This window comes from Balaenoptera borealis (assembly GCF_965194805.1).
Source record: "Balaenoptera borealis genome assembly, chromosome: 8".
In the NCBI taxonomy this organism is placed as follows: Eukaryota; Metazoa; Chordata; class Mammalia; order Artiodactyla; family Balaenopteridae; genus Balaenoptera; species Balaenoptera borealis.
Genome location: NC_138865.1, coordinates 29,910,297 through 29,925,364, shown reverse-complemented (window position 1 = coordinate 29,925,364; position 15,068 = coordinate 29,910,297). Strand labels below are relative to the sequence as shown.

The 15,068-nt window shown below is 39.6% G+C and overlaps 1 pseudogene across 22 annotated transcripts in view; it reads left to right on the top strand.

The window, feature by feature from the left end:
* LOC309634345 (nocturnin pseudogene) overlaps nt 1–15,068 on the top strand; it is a 100,445-nt pseudogene that overhangs the window by 34,604 nt on the left and 50,773 nt on the right. For 5 of the 22 annotated variants that reach the window (XR_014249557.1, XR_014249561.1, XR_014249562.1 and 2 more), the window contains 3 exons: nt 4,560–4,675; nt 10,837–10,928; nt 12,391–12,903. The exons of 5 other annotated variants lie outside the window; for them this stretch is intronic. The product of XR_014249557.1 is annotated as a nocturnin pseudogene (transcript). Of the gene's footprint in view, nt 1–2,464; nt 2,499–4,559; nt 4,676–10,836; nt 10,929–12,390; nt 12,904–15,068 lie in introns of those variants that run through there. 12 more of the 22 variants (XR_014249556.1, XR_014249559.1, XR_014249564.1 and 9 more) reach the window with 9 other exon arrangements.

The following is a 15,068-nucleotide window of genomic DNA, read 5'->3' as shown; positions in this document are numbered from 1 at the left end:
TTATTAGATTCTTGTATATATTTCTGTTAGTAATTATAACTATAAGCCATTTATTGAAGTCTCATGATATTTCTAGCCGTGACCATTTTCCAGGAAGTGTTTTTATAAAATACACGTGATTTTATTCTCATATTAAAACTGTGGATACTGAGGGCTTCCCTGGTGGCGCAGTGGTTAAGAATCCGCTTGCCAATGCAGGGGACACGGGTTCGAGCCCTGGTCTGGGAAGATCTCACATGCTGCGGAGCAGCTAAGCCTGCAACCTACAACTACTGAAGCCCGCGCCTAGATCCCGTGCTCTGCAACAAGAGAAGCCACCGCAATGAGAAGCCTGCGCACCGCAAGAAAGGGTAGCTCCCGCTTGCCGCAGCTAGAGAAAGCCCACGAGCCCAAGGCAACCAAAAATAAAATAAATAAACATAAATAAATTTTTTTTAAAAATGTGGATACTGAGATTTAGAGAGCTCTGGTGAGGAGCAGAGCTCCAACGCCTTCCTTGTCTCCTATCCTGTTGGGCTCTGTACCCTGTCCTTCCCTAGGTCCACAGAGCCTCAAGTCTATTGAAACTGATTTGGTCCTCTCTGCTCAATGTCAACCTGCCTGTTTTCTTTGTTACTTCTTTGCTCTAATACACTACCCAGATCGTGGCTTGGAGGATTTGTATGCAGGGTTATTTACCATCCACAATTAGGAAACCCCTCCCCGTGTGTTCTTCGGTCTCTGGCCATGGCGTTGGCAGTAGTCTGGCCTCACTCTCACTTATCACTGAGCCTCTGATTGGAGTCCTGGCGGCCGAGGCACCGTCACTCATGACAGCACAGCCTTTCTCCTTCGATACTTTCATAATCTGAAAATGAAATGCACATCTTTCACTGGTAGATTAGAAATAGAATTTTCTTCTCTACTTTTCGTTTGCAGACTAGGTTTTAAAGCCTCAAGTGACTGTGTGAACTTTATCTTGTCTCTGCCAGCCATCTGCATCAGCAGCATGGGGTGACTTTGGTTGCCAGACCTTTCTCATGCGATCCACCCATCAAATGGCTTCAACCCAGGGTCCCAGGAGTGTGCTGGTTTCCTGAGGAACAAAATCCTATCTTCCAATAGAACGCTTACTTCCAGCTACTCACTGGCACATACAGAGTCATACAGAGTTTGTAAACCTAGCTTTTCTTCTTACTACTTGGAGATTAATCCTATAATGCCCTCATTCTTCCAGAACAATAGTTCTCCACATGAGAATTAAACAATTGCTTCTTTAAGCCACATTGAGCCACATCTGGCAGGAAATGTTGTACTGAAAATTGGAAGATCTAACTGGTGGCTGGATTTGACATCGCTGAGTCTTTTGTAATATTCTCTGCTTCATTTTGCTGAGAAATGAAAGTTTGCATTAGGTGGTCTGGAGTTGTGAAACACAAATGTGGACATATGGAAAAAATTCTCAAAGCTCTTTTTATTTTTCTTGAAGTGACAATATTGCCTTATGTTTAAATCCATTGAGTAGAATAATATTATTTATTTAAAAGCCTACATATTTTCAGCTTTATCATATCAGGCATGCCTATGGAAAGAAGCCTTTCATCAGAGAGGGGAAATAGTGAGTATTTAGAATGACAATTGTAATTTTAGCAGTTTAACTGGGACTTTTTATTTTTTATTATTTGGTTAAAGGGCCAGATAGTAAATATTTAGGCTCTGTGGGCCTGCAACTACTGAACGCTGCCACTGCAGAGTGAAAGCAGCCTTGGACTGTACTTAATGAATGGGTGTGGCAGTGTTTCAATGAAACATTGTTTAGACAGGAACAAAGCAGATTTGGACCTCATGCCAGTTTGTTGACCCTTACCCTAGAAAAAACTCTGAGTTTCACATTCTTTTTTTATATCCCCATGACCCTCCTTTCTAAAATCATCTGCCATCTGTATGGTGCAGTGCAATGTTAAGTTGCCAGATTTATATTTGTTGATTGTAAGTATGTCTCCCAAACTATATATTTATATGAAATTCAAATTTATCTGGGCATGGTGTATTTTACCTGGCAACCCTATCCCAGTGACCCTTTTCCCACATATTCCACCTTAATTTGGAGCTTGATGTCCTTCCCTAGATCAAAATCTTCTTTGGAAAATGTCTGAAGTTCTTAAAGATCAGCTGAGGGGGAATTTAGGGCCACACTGCCTTTCCTACAATTGCCTTTGTTGCATGTTAGGAACAATAATGAAGGAAAAGGAACAAAGTTTTTGTCTCAGGCTAAATACAAACACATCTGTACTTGTGCAAGAGAGGTTTGGTGGAGCCGTAATTTCCTTTCCATTCCCTGAACATCTGCCCTGGTCACAGGTTACCTCTTGTTTCTAGGTAAGTGAATCCTGATGGAGTCAACATGGAGGACGATATTCAGAGAGGAGGGGTCTTAAAGGGACACCTATAAATTGTTTTAAATTTTAATGTTTGGTGGCATTATGATATGATACAGAAGAGAACCTACCTAGTACAGAGTAAATGCTTCAGTGCATACATGTTCATTATCATCCCCTAGTCCTTTAACATCCCAATTATTTCAATTCATTCAATATAAAATATTCAAAGAAAAATTCTGCCCATATCCTCTGTACTTGCTTAATAAATAAGCATCATTAAAGTTAAAATTTAGAAGAATGAGACTATACAAGTCACAAGATCAAGGTATTATTTCAGTCATTCTAAATGATGTTGGTATTTGAGTTCAATTTACATTGCACGCTGGCTCTGAAAGGGGCAGAATTATTTTCCAGAAAATGTTGGCAAAGATCTGCCAGGCTGTGAGAAGTTGGTTCTCATGTACTCTGGGCTGTGAGAGAACACTGTGTCTTTTCCCATAAACACGAGGGAAGGTGAACGGGCTCTGGGGACTTCTGATGGGGAAGATAATGAAAGGTGCCTTCATACCTCAGCTGTTCAGCACCATTAACCTTCCCAGTAATTGAAACACACAAAAGGGGGTGGTAAGTGAGAGGCGTCCCTCTCGTCTATTACCTGGCAGGTACAATTACTTAAGCCTTCAAATAAAGGAACGACTTTAGGTTCCTTTTCAACCATTCTTTACACAAAAATCAACCAAAGCTTTTTGTTTTTTAACTCTAATGTTATAATCATTTCTTTCTTTTGATTTGTGCCTGTGGATTAAAGCATACCCAGCTCAATAAGGTGGGCATTTGTTATTTAATTAATGTAACTAATAAAGTCCACCATGTAGAAAAGGTTACAGCAACAAAAAAAAGAGGTCTTAAAGGTTTACCATAGGAGACCAATTTACGATTCAAAGTGGTTTTAGACTGACAGGCAAAAATAAGATTTCATTTTCCACATGGAAATGAAAAATACAAATGCAAAATTTTAATCTAGTTCAAGCTGAGGAATAACATCATACTGTAATTACAATACAAGGAAAATGAACCTAATCCTATAAATGTGTGTATGGACATGAAGGAAACTAGTTTTCATCAGTTATGTCAATGACATAACAATAGAGCAATGGAAGTGTGTGTGTGTGTGTGTGTGTGTGTGTGTGTGTGTAGGGAGTTGTTATTAACACTTCTCTATGCGAATTATACATGTACATATAAGAATGTATTTCTGTGATAAGACAAGAACATCTAGAAAAGCATTTTAAAAAGTAGTTATCTTTGCAAAAGCTAAAAGTTCCTATAATTAAAAAGCAAGTCATCCAGCTCATGTCACATACTCACAGTATCATCCAGTGGCATTTATATCAAAACTTGCTATTATAAGTTAGATTCTATTTGCTTTTGAATCTACTTGAATTATGCAGCCATTATTTGAGCTAAATTACAAAAATGTTAACTGTTTCTATTATCTAAATCAAGATGAAACAGAAAGATATTTCAAAGTTTCTGATACAATTTTTTTTCTTTTTTAAAGGGGAAGAGGAGGAAATGAGGAGTCTTTTTTTTTTTTAATTGATTGATTGATTGATTGCTATGTTGGGTCTTCGTTTCTGTGCACGGGCTTTCTCTAGTTGCGGCAAGCGGGAGCCACTCTTCATCGCGGTGCGCGGGCCTCTCACTATCGTGGCCTCTCTTGTTGCGGAGCACAGGCTCCAGACGCGCAGGCTCAGTAGTTGTGGCTCACGGGCCTAGTTGCTGGGCAGCATGTGGGATCCTCCCAGACCAGGGCTCGAACCCGTGTCCCCTGCATTAGCAGGCAGATTCTCAACCACTGCGCCACCAGGGAAGCCCTCTGATACAATTTTAAGTGAAAATGGCGAGAAAGTGAAGCTGCCAGATGGCAAATATTTAATTTCTGCTCAGTTTTCTTCCATCACGAATACCCTGTGCTGGGCAGAGACTGAGGTCTAAATGGTCCTCATTCTTCACGCTCCTGGATTCACCCTCTTTGCCACATGGCTTTTCAGCTCCTTTTACTGAAGAGGCAGAATCTGTTCTCCCGACCCCTTGATCCCGAGTTAGGTTATGAGATTTACTTCGGTCAGTGGAATGCCAGCTGATGTGACACACGAAGATCAGAACAGACTTGTATTTTTCTGCTTCTTCTCTTAGTTCTGTGCCACCGCGGTGAGAGGTGCCTGGGTTTGTTTGCTGCGCAATGATACACAAGTCCAGTCATCTCAGATGGGGCCATTCTCCATCAGCGGACAACAGCCTCCCCAAGGCAGGTGCGCAGGAGACCAGAACACCTGCTGAGCCAAGAGTGTGGTCTTGAGACCCCTGAGCTCAGTAAAGTGGTGTCTGCCACTGAGGTTTCTGGTTGATTCACAGCATGATTATGGCAGTAAATAACGGATATTGCTGCTTATGTTTTTTAACTCCCATTTTTCAGTTACATTTCTATTTGGAATAGTGTGGTAAAGTAGATGTCAATGGATTCAGTGTTTTTCTAGAGTTTCTGTATTCCTTTTTAAAAACAGCTTTGAGATATAATTCACCTACTGTACAATTCACCTACTTAAAGTGTCCAATTCAATTGTTTTTTTGTATATTCACAGAGTTGTGCATTCATCTCCACAATCTATTTTATCAATTTTATTGATAAAAAAAATTTTGGAAATTTTATCAATTTCCAAAAAAAAGAAATCTTTCTTTTTCTAGCCTACAAGTGTCCCATGTCCCACAGCCCCAAGCAAACACTCATCTACTTTCTGTCTCTATAGGTTTGTCCTTTTTGACATTTCATATCAATGGGCTCATATAATATGTGGTTCCTTATGACTAACTAATTTCACTCAGAGTATTTTCAAGATTCCTCTACATTGGAGTACTTCATTCATCAGTACTTCAGCCTAAAAAAATATCACTGGAATTATGGAATAAACTTAATCCTTAAGGGTGTATTTTTTTAATTAACCAGCACTATTACGAGTTCTCAGTCTTGTTTTCAATTTAAAAAGACTTTTAATGATAATCATTAAAATGCTTATGGTTGAATTTAGATTCAATTCTGTGCAATAAACTCAAATTGGTTATAACACAATAAAGGCCGTATATGAGAAGCCCATAGCTGATGTCATACTCTGTGCTTTTCCTCTAAGATCAAGAATAAGAGAAAGATGCCCACTCTCGCCACTTTTATTCAACATAGTATTAGAAGTCCTAGTCAGAGTAATTAGGCCAAAAAAAAAAGGAAATCAGCAGCACCCAGCTGGAAAGGAAGAAGTAAAATTGTCAATATTTGCAGATGACATGATATTATATATAGAAAACCCTAAAGACTCCACCAAAAAAACACTGTTAGAACTAAGAAACAACTTTAGTAATGTTGCAGAATACAAAATCAATATACAAAAATTGGTTGCATTTCTATATGCTAGTAATAAAACAATACCACTTACAATTGCATCAAAAGAATAAAATACCTATGAATAAATTTAACCATGGAGGTGAAAGACCTGTACATTGAAAACTATAAGACACTGATGAAAGTAACTGAAGAAGACACAAATAAATGGAAAGATGTTCTGTGGCTCAAAGATTAGAAGAATTAATATTGTTAAACTGTCCATACTACCAGAAGCAATCTACAGATTCAATTCAATCCCTATCAAAATTCCAATGGCATTTTACACAGAAACAGAGCAAAAAAATCCTAAAATGTGTAAGGAACCACAAAACACCCTGAATAAGCAAAGCAATCTTAAGAGAGAACAAAGCTGGAAGCATCATGCTTCCTGATTTTAAGTTATATTACAAAACTATGGTATGATATTGGTATAAAAACAGGCACATTGATGAATGGAGCAGAATAGAGAGCTCAGAAATAAACGCACACATACATGGTCACTTAATTTATCACAAAGGAGCCAAGAATATACAATGGGGAAAGGACAGTCTGTTCAACAAATGGTGTTGGCAAAACTGGACAGCCACATGCAAAAGAATAAAACTAGACTACTACCTTACACCATACAAAAATTAACTCAAAATGGAATAAAGACTTGAATTTAAGACCTGAAATCATAAAACTCCTAGAAGAAAACATATACGGTAAACTCCTGGACATTGGTCATGGCCATGATTTTTTGGATATGACACCAAAAGCAAAGGCAATAAAAGTAAAAATAAACAAGTGAGACTACATCAAACTAAAAAGCTTTTGTACAGTAAAGGAAACCATCAACAAAATGAAAAGGCAACCAATTGAATGGGAGAAATATTTGCAAATCATGTATCTGATAATGGGCTAATATCTAATATATATAAAGATCTCGCACAACTCAATAGCAAACAAACTAATTAAAAATGGGCAAAGGATCTGAATAGACATTTTTCCAAAGAACACATTCCAAAGTTGACCAACAGGTATAGGAAAAGATGCTCAACGTCACTAATCATCAGGGAAATGCAAATCGAAACCACAATGAGATATCACTTCACACCTGTTTGTATGATTATCATCAAAAGATAAGAAATAACAAGTGTTGGCAAGGATGTGGAGAGAAGGAGACACTTGTGCACTCTTGGTGGGAATGTAAATTGGTACAGACAGTATGGAAAATAGCATGGAGTTTCCTCAAAAGATCAAAACTGGGACTACCATATGATCCAGCAATTTCACTTCTGTGTATTTGTACAAAGAAAATGAAAACACTAACTCCAAAAGATATATGCACACCCATGTTTATTACAGAATTATTTACAATAGTTGAGACATGGGAACAACTTCAGTGTTCATTGATGGGTGAATGGCTAAAAAAATGTGATACACACACTGGAATACTAGTGAGCCATTAAGAAAAAGGAAATTTTGCCATTTGTGACAACATGGAGGGACTTCGAGAGCATTATGCTAAGTGAAATAAGTTAGAGAAAGATAACCTATGGTCTCACTTATATGAGTAATCTTAAAAAGAAAAAAAAGGAGCTCATAAATACAGAGACCAGATAGTTGGTTGCCAGACTGGGGGGGTGGGGATGGGGGTGGGAAGTAGGTGACATGAGTGAAGGGGGTTCAAAAGGTACAAATTTCCAGTTATAAATAAGCCACAGGGATGTAATGTATAGCATGGTGAATATAGTTATTAATACTGTATTGCATATTTACAAGTTGCTGCAAGTAAATCTTAAAAGTTCTCATCACAAGAAGAAAGAAAAAAATCTGTGACTGTGTATGGTGATTGATGGTAACCAGACTTACTGTGATGTTCATTTTGCAATACACACAAATGTCCAATCATTGAATTGTACACCTGAAACTAATATAGTGTTCTATGTCAATTATACCTCAATAGAAAAATTCTTAGGTCAAGATCAGATGTTGATTTTAATTTTAAATTAGAAAAGGACTTTTAAGGATCCACTCAACTCTGCCTCCCTCTTCCTACCCCAAAGAAGTAAAGAAAAATTGTGACCTTTTATGCCTTTCATAAAATTAGAAATTTTGTTTAAAGGGTATAATATATCTCAATTTTAAAAGTTTAAAAAAAAAAAAGAATTTTTTTTCCTGGACACTCATGTAGTTGATGCTGTGAATTTATCCTTCTTTGTGATATGATAGAAGGAAGTTCTAGAATCTCCCTTTTCTCTATATGTATGCACCTCAGCTGCTGCCGTCAGTGGACATGTGTGCAAGATGATATTGGAGACTGTGGTGCTTGAATTGGGTAGAATGCTGGACAGCTGACTCTGCACTTCATTTTAACGTTAAGCCTCTCTGATTCTACTTGTGCCAGAATGTCAGGAAAAGTGTGTTGTTTATGCGCAATCCTGTGAAATGTTTATTAAGCACTTTTGGAAATACCATGCAGTATTGTTTTTATACTTCAAGTTCTTAGTTGTGGTTTGTTCTATCTTAGATACCAGTGTTTGTTAGTCCCCAAAAGTCCTCCTGGGTTGAAATGGGCTGAATTGGAAAGAAATATTATAAGCAGATAAGGTAGGGGGTCTATGGAGAAAGAAAACCAGGCATGGCTTTCTGGACATTAGAGAACACCTATTCATTTAGTACAAGCCATTTTGTGATCTAAGCCTGGCCAGAGTGCTTGCCCTTGAACAGGTCTCAGTAATTAAGGATCTTAAGGGAAAACAAGAATGCTGACTGTTATCAGGCAAGAGAAGTAGCACTAGTAATAATGTATCAGTTGTAAAGACTTCCAGTTCTGTTTCCATGGTAAAGATGAGCCTGAAGCACTCAACCACCAGGTCAGAGGGAACCTAAGGGATGATGGCGTTGACCTTTTCTGATCCTCCGGATTTCAATCAACTAAAGCCTGGGCTCTGCCTACCTCCCAAGCCCTTTCATGAATATACATGTACCCTTAGCTTAAAACTTTCCGAGTTTTGCTGTTTGGGGAGACACTGCTTTGGGAAAGATCCCTGGTGCTCTACTTACTTGCTGCAAGTAACAAATCCTTCCTTCTCTCACTCTTTGTCTTGGTTGTGTCTTTTGGCTCGACACCCACCAAGAGGCGAACCTAGTTTTTCGGGTAACAATATGAGGCTGACTATTCTCTAGCTGAGATTTATGTAATTAGGTGCATAATCCTTTGGTTGTTAAAACCGGGGCTTCCAAGGGCTAGTTATAGGGAACATAGCTCATCAGAGATAACCTGCAAAGACACCGTGCAGTGTGTTTTTTATCACACATGTGACAATCCTTCTCCCTGCAGTCTGTCTCTCCATAATTGTTCTTCAGGATTTGTTGCCTGGGGGCTTATGGGAAAAATGACTCCTAATAGAAATACTATTATATTTTATTCACAGTATTCTTTCAGAGGATTTAATGATAAATCTGTTCCCATTACAAGAGTAAAGTTAAATGTATTCCCAGATTTAGATAAAACACGCAGAAATAATTTACAGGGAGAAAACTGCTGAATAAAGAAGAAAAATGAATGGAGTCATGTTTTGATCTATGGAGAGCATTGAGAAAGGATTTCATTCGGGTGGGGTGAGTTGATCCTTCCTCTTCTCGGTAGGGAATCCTGAGTGCACAGACTGCTCCCAGGTGAGCAGGAAAACAGAAGACTTTGGTCAGGAAATGCCAAGAGTGTAGTTTCACTTAGAATATACTTTCCTAGGCAGCCTGTCTGCACTTACACATATGAGGGTCCACACACTTCTGAACATCGGAAGTTGATTTCTTGTCTTTTACTTGTGACGTGTGCTGATTTCAAGTTCTCTTTTGTGTTTGGTGTGAACTCTGCAGACACATACATATATGCGCGTGCGTGATTTGTGGGGTTTGAATCATCACTTATAGAAATGTGCAAGATCTACACATTTTCTTCACCTTTCCTTTGTTTTGATTTTTTAAAATTTAATTTAATTTTATATTGGAGTATAGCTGATTTACAATATTGTGTTAGTTTCAGTTGTACAGCAAAGTGATTCAGTTATACATATACATGTGTCCATTCTTTTACAGATTCTTTTCCCATATAGATTATGACAGAATGTTGAGTAGAGTTCCCTGTGCTATTCAGTAGGTCCTTGCTGATTATCTGTCATCTTTCTTACATAAAAGAGCAAAGGGCTGTGGAAACAGGTCACAGAATGCAGCGGACTGCCCCTGGCCTGCAGGGATTTAGCTTGGAGGCCTTGGCGGTCCCGTTAGGCATCCTTTCTCCTCTGAGCCTGGAGCTCTAGCATCAGCCTACCTGATCCAGCGCCCTGTGGATGAGCATGGTGTTAAGTACTTGACATTCATTTTCTCCTGTAACCCTTGGATCAGTTCTCTGCTGGTAAGACTTCTATTATCTTACGAAACAGACAACGAAGCTGAGGATCACAGATGCTGAGCAGCTGCCGGGGGTCTCACGGGTGGGTACCAACTCCCAGGGCAGCTCTGGGGCTGGTACGTGGAATGCTCAGCAGTTTCCATCCCTTTGTGGGGGTTTCAGGCCTATAATTTCATCATGGCTCTATGACTGGCTATCATCACCATTCTACAAACAAGAAAAGTGAAGCACAAAGCCACGAAGTCTCCAGCGAAAGAAGGCAGCTGGAAAGGGGTAAAACCAGGAGTCGCCTCAGCTGTCTGCTAGCAAGTCCCTGCTTTGGGCCCTGCTTTGCCTGGTCTCTTCAAGCCTCCTCACCTGGGGCTGCCCTTGTCTTGGAAGATCATGTAATAGCCCCAGTGCTGTCCAGTGGTCAATGCTGTGCACTGCACAAGGACATCTGCCTGCAAATCTCAATCCCTCGTGGGCTGTTTCATCTCTGACTTGGAAAATCCATCCTGAGTGTCTGCTCAAGTAATTTACCAGCATTGTCCTTTTTGGTTTTAATTGACATCAATTATTGAGGCGCCTTCTAACCCATTTTAAATGGATTTCCCATGAACAACTGAATAGAGTTTTCCCAGGTGACAACTTTTCTGTTTCAGAGACCTGAGGGCCAGTGAGAAGGGGTTTCAGAGCTCAGCTGACCTGGTCCAAGTCTGGCTTGCTTTGTGACACATCCATTAGACTCTCTGAGGTTAGTCTGTCTATCCATTAAATGGGCAGAGTAACATTTACTTCAAAGGAATGCTGTGACCATTTATTTAGATTACACACACACACACACAGACTGTCTGTTGTATAGGCTTTAAAAAATATTAGACACTTAATGTAAATCATTAATTTATATTTGCTTTAAAAATTAGAAATACCATATTCAGGTTCTGGGACATGTATTAGGCACTAGGAAAATGTCTGACTAATAAATGAAGGTCACTCTACCGCTTGTGGCTTTTTTCAAGGTTCTAAATGCACCCTCCGAGCAAGCTTTGCTCAGTGTTTCCCGGGACTGCTGATTGATGGGGTGGGTGGGAAGAGTTCCTGATTCCCAGGGGCCCTGAGTAGGAGTGGAGAAAGCTGGAAAGTTGGGATCAGAATCTACATATTTGGGTCAAATTCTACTTGTAAATTCTGTGGCCTTGCCAAGCTATTTACATTTTCTATTCCTGTTTTTGTTTTTTACCCAGGTTGCAGAATAGAAATAATAAAAACAGCTTTTCTGCTTTGTTCTCAGGCATATAATGCCCTACTCAAGGTTAAAGTTACTTTCATATTCTGATCACTTTGGATGGTGCAAGAATGCCTGGACACTGTTCCTAAGTCTCAGCACATTTGTCATGAGTCTGGTCACAGTTTTAGGAGAGTATTGATCCTAGTGATGCCATGCTCATACCTCCTTCATTTACATCTGTTGGCAGCCTCTTTAGGAAGTAGAGGAGGCCATGTGACTTACCTCAAGGTCATGGATCTTGAAATCCTTCTTCCTCCATGGGCCATCAGGCCTCTATCTGTATACTCTGAAACAATTTATCTATCTATCCATTTATTTATCTATCCATTTATTTATTTATTTAAGATGCCTTTTAGATTCCATCATTTTTCAATATGAACTTTTGGGTAATTGTATTAAAGAATTTGAATGGAAAGGAATACACATACAGTATATAGAAGTTGATTCAAAACTCTTCATTCTTCAATTAAGTGTATTCAATTTACCTACTTAACATAAGGTCACTTCCCTGATGGTATCTGGAGTAAGATTCCTTCTCCCAGGATGCCAGTTTTTAGTTTTATATATCTGCTGACCACAATTCTCAAATCTCCAAGTAGGAATATACATAATAAAATGCTGACATTATAGTAGAAGTCGGGTCGGTGTTTTAATTAATTATTTTTTAATTTTAATTTTTTCCAGCTTTATTGAGATGTATTTTGACACATAACACTGTATATATAACCGTATATATTTCGAAATGATTACCATAATAAGGTTCTTTAGGTTTTTATTTTTAAATGTGAATCATTAAATGAGTTGAGAAAACAAAAGCAGTCTTTTTTACAACAGTTCTCAGTACATGTAAATATTTTCTTCAAACCGGTTTAGTTACTTGTCCTAACTTCTTTTCAACCAAAAGAAAAGAAACTCACATTTTTCCTAGCATCGGTGTTAATGCTCAAGCATCATCAGCGTGGTGAAGCTCGGTCTCAGACTGAAGTCCACTGAACTGCTCAGCTGTTCAGAGTGGGAAACCTGCCGGTGAAGGAGCTAGGACCGCGGATTCGGATTCGGATTCGGAGCGAGCGCAGGTTGAAGACCTTCACCGACTTGACTCGCACTTCCTCCCGCCACCGCCAGGAGCGCCCGGGACGCGTGGAGCTCGCAGCGCGGTGGGAGCGGGTGGGGGTGGGGGTGGGGTGGGGGTGTGGCTGCAGGTTGGGGCTCCCGCCCCGCCGGCTGCGCGGGTTCGCCGAGCCCGGAGGAGGGAGCGCTAGCTACCCCGAGCGGGAGGGAGCTTGCAGACTCCGGCTCAGAGCAGCTGTCTGGACACCTTGGGTTTTGGGGTGGGGAGCCCCGGCGACTGTGAACATGGACTCCGCCGCGGGAGCCTGTCTCAGGATGCTCTTTCTTTTGTCTGCCCAGCCCTGGAGTACATTAGCAGCAGGGAATACTTGTGAGTACAGCAAATCTTTTAAAACTTATACTGTCAACTGAGAATTCGTGTTTTTTAAAAAAAATAATTGAATTTTACAAATGGAATCACTGGTCTGCTTCTGAAAATGAGGCATTTAAAAAACATCGCAAAGTCCCAACGCTTGGATAGGATGGTTTACAATGGTTTTTCCACTTGTCAAGTCTGTAATACACAAAGCCTGTTTTGACTTGTCTGTGAGCTGAATTTTGTCTGTGTGCTGTTGTTTTGAATATTCATTGAGAAAGCTCAAGTTCTAGTAAAACCTAAAATTAGCATGAGAATATTGAGGCGGAGAGAGACCAGAGAGAGAGAATAGCAGGAGATGAGGAGAGAAGAGCATGCCAATATGTCATTTATTTCTTTTTACTATGAATACATTTTGGAGGATTTATGTCAGAAAGGAAATCGTTGGCCGACCTGGCCGGGTCCTGCATTAGCGTAGATGTTTGCAGTCGGCGCCCTGCGGAATCGGGTACCAAGAAGTCGGGCGCTGCAGCGGCGGGCAGGCTCCGCAGCAGAGCCCAGGCGGCAAACCTGGTGAGTCCGCAGAATTACGAGAAGGATCGACCCCTCAGAATTAGAAGGCTTTTGCTTACAGGAAAAACATACCCTGCCATTCAGGTTCATTTGCAAGTGCACATGCTTGTATATCGTGATGTGCTGTGTTTCTCATTTTGTTGGTTCAGTGAAGATGTGTTAACCTCTCAGTTCTGGACTGGCAATGTGAGTCTGATCTAAAGATGCTAGCCAAATTGATTCAGCCGACCTCAAGGCATTTTAATCTGGAAATCGGAAAAAGTTTTCGAAGTGTTATTCAGATTGAAATCTCCATCATAGGGCTTTTCTTTCCTTGAGGGATTGGAAGAAAGCCCCCTTAGTCCTACATCCACACCCCATCCCCCTCAAGAATTTTTTAAAAATCAGGTTGTAGGGAGTAAGGCAAGCTATTATGCATTTCAATAAAGTGCTAGTAGGCATGTTAGAAACCGACCTTGCTGCTGGGGGTGGGGTGGGCTGGGGAACTCTGCCCTTACCAGGAAGTTTGTGCTAAAGTGAAAAGCATTTTGTACAAATAGTTACCCTTCCAGCATTCATCCATATATGCCCCGAGGCTGTGATAAGTTTGTGTTGTCATCATTTAGTTTCAGCTCATTTAATGCCATATTATATGAGTCACTCCTGAAAATGAGCCTTAGTCTCCTTTAAGAAAATACTGCCCCGTGTTTCAGACAGAATTTTAATTTAGCTTTGGGCACAGTTTCCATGAATTAATTACAATGGAGGCATTTACATGAAAGCCTTAGGTCCTGCAGTAAAGCATTTATCACTTTGCTAAGAAATTAAAAATGTAGTACTAAATGATTTGCTAGTATAAAAGAATTGTAGAATAACTTAACCTAGTACACTGAGGTGCAATTAAAAAGTCACCAGAGGTCACTCTTACTTAAAGGAAACATGGCTTCAAAAATCCTTCCCGTATCAGCAGAGAAGCAGAGTGCTGTGCTGCCTTTCTTGTCTCCTTAGTTGTGATTACAGGATATTGCAAGATCAGTTATTTTGATATTTCTTTATTTTCTGTTTGTATTTTATTCCCTGAAATCCACAGAGGTATCATGTTCTTCATACTGAGCATCTTTTTTAAGAGTCACATGCTCTGAGGTGCTCCATGTCTGAATCTCCAGGCAGATAGCCTTTTCTGAATTGAATATATCTCTAAGCTCAGTTCGTCTGGGTCTCTGGCTGACTCTTCAAATGTCAATGCTAGTTTTCACTTTTCAGCCTCTGTTTTATTTAGATGTGTTTAGTACTCTGATGAAAAGTTCAGTAAGTTAAAAGTACCTATGTAAATTTGCATGGCTAAGAAGATTTTAGATACTATAGAGTCCTTGATCACCGCAAAGCTGGCTACTATAGTTGTTCAAGTGTCAAGTATATATTTAAATGTCTTTGCAGACTTAAAGATTCATAGAGGGTACACAAACTGTGTTTGATAATTGCTTGCTGATCTCATTTGACAGTATCCTTTGTGGCAGTAGAGGTAATTATAGTCTAGATTATAGACTATTATATTCTATATATTATAGTATTATAATATAGATTATTATAATAATCTATATTACAGTATAATATTACATATATTACTA